The sequence below is a fragment of the Arachis ipaensis genome, unplaced genomic scaffold (assembly GCF_000816755.2).
Source record: "Arachis ipaensis cultivar K30076 unplaced genomic scaffold, Araip1.1 Aipa322, whole genome shotgun sequence".
NCBI classification, from domain to species: Eukaryota; Viridiplantae; Streptophyta; class Magnoliopsida; order Fabales; family Fabaceae; genus Arachis; species Arachis ipaensis.
In genome coordinates, this window is record NW_015496054.1 from 244,184 (window position 1) to 248,409 (window position 4,226).

Genomic DNA, 4,226 nt, shown 5'->3' on the forward strand with positions numbered 1-4,226 from the left:
TAAAAGTAATCCCTGAAAGAGACCTGACAAAGGTCCAAGAAAGAGGATTACAAAATAACTTAGAAGAGATCGACATGACGAAGTCGGTCTCCTATAACAAACAAGTTATAAAAGTAATCCCTGAAAGAGATCTGACAAAGATCCAAGAAAGAGGATTACAAAAATAACTTAGAAGAGATCGATATAACGAAGTCGGTCTCCTACAACAAACAAGTTATAAAAGTAATCCCTGAAAGAGATCTGACAAAGATCCAAGAAAGAGGATTACAAAAATAACTTAGAAGAGATTAAGTCGGTCTCCTACAACAAATAAGTTATAAAAGTAATCCCTGAAAGAAACCTGACAAAGGTCCAAGAAAGAGGATTACAAAAATAACTTAGAAGAGATCAAGTCGGTCTCCTACAACAAATAAGTTATAAAAGTAATCCCTGAAAGAGACTTGACAAAGGTCAAAGAAAGAGGATTACAAAAATAACTTAGAAGAGGACGACGTAGTCGGCCTACTACCAAACAAGTTATAAAAGTAGTCCCTGAAAGAGACCTGACAAAGGTCCAAAAAAGAGGACTACCAAAATAACTTAGAGGACCAACTTGAAGAAATCGGTTATGGATCGAGAAAACTGAAAAACAAATTGGACACACACAGCCACAACCTCAAAGGATCCAAGCTACAAACTATAAAGTACAAAGCAATCCAAAGAGGCCAAGCCGCAAGGTTCCAACACTCTCAGAAACCAGAAGAGATACCAAGTTAAGCGCAAAAAAGCATGATATAATCTACAAAGTTATAAAGCTTCAGAGGCCACCAAAATTTACCTCAAAAAGCTAGCAAGCTACTTTTGTTTTTTAAAAGTTGCTAGACAAGCAACTAGAAAGTGTCGGCAAAACAATAAAAGTTTAAGAGTCCACAAGCCGGGCCAGCTGCACAAATATCCAGAGAGAAATCAACAAACATCGGGAGCCTTCTTGGCAGCATTAGGATAAGGAGAAGGAGGGCGAGTCTGAATAGGCACAGCATCTACCGTACCATCGTCCCGGTTTAAAATCTGGTAGTCAGGATCAGAAGCAGGAGGGCCGACCTCGGCAGGAGGAACAGTAGGAGCTGACACCTTGGCAGAAGGCACAGGGAACGGTTCGACATCATCATCATCCTCATCATCAGGGACAATCTTACCATCCCTAACAACGTTATCCAGGCTGAAGAGGGTGAGATCGGCCTCGGGAGCAATAATCCGAACCTGCTCTTTCAGGTTCTCATAGGCAGCAGTTACACTGCCAACAAGATGACCTTGGAGCTCGGAGTAATCAGCTCGGGCATTCTCCAACTCCTCCCTCAGGCGCATCACCTCCCGATAAGATGTCACATAACTGTCCTTATGTCTCATAGCCGTGTCCTCGGCCAGCCTCACAGAAACCGCCAGAGAGATGGAACTTGCCTTCTCATTCTCCAAATCCTTCTCCAACTTAGCTACCTTTACCTCAAGCTCTTCCTTCAGGCCCTTTATACGATCAAACTCCTGTTTAGCCTCCTCCATAAAGGCTTTGGTGGCATGGAGAGGAACATTTTGAGCAGTCCGGTATAGGGCAGCCCCCATATACACCATTCTAACACTACTTCGAGTTATAAAGTCCAGATGGCGAAGGAGCGACACATCGTCCATAGGAAGGACACCGTAGGGACCGATTTGCTGATCCACAAATTCAATTGCATTAAGGTCAGGAGCATCAAGGTTGAAAGGCTCAGCTATTTTTTGTTTCTTGTTGGGAGGAGCACCAGAGCTAGAGGCAGAAGTCAGTGGAGGGTCAGTCAGACGAACTCGAGGAGTGTGGATCACTTTCCTCGGGCCAGGAGAACTCGGCACAGGCGGTTTCACTTGCACTTGGGAGGATCCCTCCCCGGTCGCCTTGGCCGAAATGTTTTGAGCAGCAGTCGCCTTCTTTGCCCTCTTGAAGGCCTTCATGGAGTCATTGTTTTTTGACATCTCTGCAAAATCAGCCGCAGTAAAAGGTTACAATCACAAGATAAGGAAGTCAAACTAAGAAACAAGCATAGAAACAAGTCAGGCAAATACCCAAAACAGCCCGGACCAGGGATAGGTCATTTAAAAACCTTTTGGTATCAAGATGGGGTGGTGCCCCCCATAAATCCTCAAGGACAACAACAAAGGCACGCTCAACATCGTCAAGCATCTCCCAAGTATAGCGAGACACTCTCGCATCCTTCTGCCACTCCAGAGGAAAAGAGGGCTCATCATTTTCATCAAGAAAAAAGGGACGGGCCCCTCGACAGCACGAACTTTGAAAAAGTAATTCTTGAAATCCTTAAAGGATTCATCATACATAGCAAACACTTTATGGCCCTGGGCAGACCTGAAAGAAACCCAGGAAGTTTTTTTTTCGAAGAACCACCAGGCTTGGCAGAAACAAACAGATAAAGGAAGAGAGTCTGAGAAGGCGTTACACCTAACTCTTGGCAAAGTAGCTGAAAAATTTTGATAAAGCCCCAGGAATTCGGGTGAAGCTGTGATGGGGTAATATTACACGACCACAACAGATCGGTCTCAAAAGTAGTAAAAGGAAAAGTAATGTCCAGTTGGCTGAAGAAATGTTCATAGGCATAGAAGAAGGGACGCTCCCCCTCGATGGAGGTCGGAAAACAGACCCTCTCATCAGAATCAGGAGCAACAAGCTCGTAATCCCTCTCCTAGGCACTGTTACCACAAATCCCTCATACGTTTCCAAAAGCGCTGATATAAAAGCGGGCGCTTTTAAAGAAAAACGTTCTACATTCAAAAGATTCTACAGAAGGAAAAAATCGACTAAAATGCTTGAGTTCGGCTTCGCTAGAGAAGGACCGAAGTCAAGGACTCGACCTCAAAAAAGAAGACCGAGCTCAAGCAGGGGCACTGTTCATACCCTGGGTCGAGCTGTCCGACCCGGGATGTTTAGCGACATGGCGACCGACCTCTTCAGGTCCGACTAGCCGACCTCTTCTCAAAGAGCTCGGCCCCAGTAAAGGGCCCAAATAGAGGAACACGACCCAAATCCAAAGGCAATCCAAAGCCTATAGAGATAAAGGCAGTTCCCTTGAAGATAAGCTGACTTCACTCAAAATAAGATAAGATAAGATAAGATAACTAACTTACCTTATCGGAAAGGTCAGTCCACACTACTATAAATATACTGGAGCACCCAGGTATAACTCATACTCTGATTCTACATAAAACCTGTTTAATACCCATGCTAACTTAAGCATCGAAGTCTCTTTCAGGTACCCCCACCCTCCGGTGACAAAGGATCAGCAGTGCAGTCAGTCCAACAAGTCGGACACGACAGCTCTGGCCGCCACTTACCAGCCGGACACGTCAGCACCGACCAGTACAGAAGATCTCACCCGAGATCAACCTCCAGTTTCAGGTAACCCTTGGAACAGGATATGTTTCAACTTTTGAAGAAAAATTTGATGAAGTATACACAAGTGAAACTGAACCTTTACCAAGAACTGATATGAGTTCAAACCGGCCAGGTTTGGGTTACATTTCGAAAAATGAGACTGTTTTCAAGAAACCACCATTTTACAACAAAACCTCATTTTTGAAAGGTAAAAATGTTCAAAGAAATTCTGGTGAAAATGCTTTTGCAAAGAGGAATAACTTTAAGAAAAACCAATTTGTCAAAAGGAATGCATCTCCTCCAAAAATCAGAAAATTTCAACACTTTAATAATTTCAAGCAATATAACTCACCCCAATTTCAGCGACACACATCAGAAAATCATTGTGTCGATTGCAAGAAAATTGGTCACTCATATGCACAATGCTTCATTGAAAAAAGAGTTATAGGAAATAAAGTTTACCATGTTGTTTGTGATTTCAATGCACTTGGGCAACGAAGATGGATTAACTTCAAAGGATCCAAATTAATTTGGATACCTAAGGCTACTTGAAACTCTTCATGCAGATTTGCCTAGCATCCAAGAACAAAAAGGACATGTGGTACATGGATAGTGGATGTTCAAGGCACATGACTGGAAGGTCAACCTACTTCATCAAACTAAATAAGTATGATGGAGGTTTTGTGACCTTTGGAGATGATGGTAAAGGTAAAATCATTGCTGTTGGAAAAGTAGGTAATGAACAATCTACTTTTATTGATGATGTACTTTTGGTATGTGGTTTGAAGCACAATCTTTTGAGTATAAGTCAGCTGTGTGACTTAGGATATTT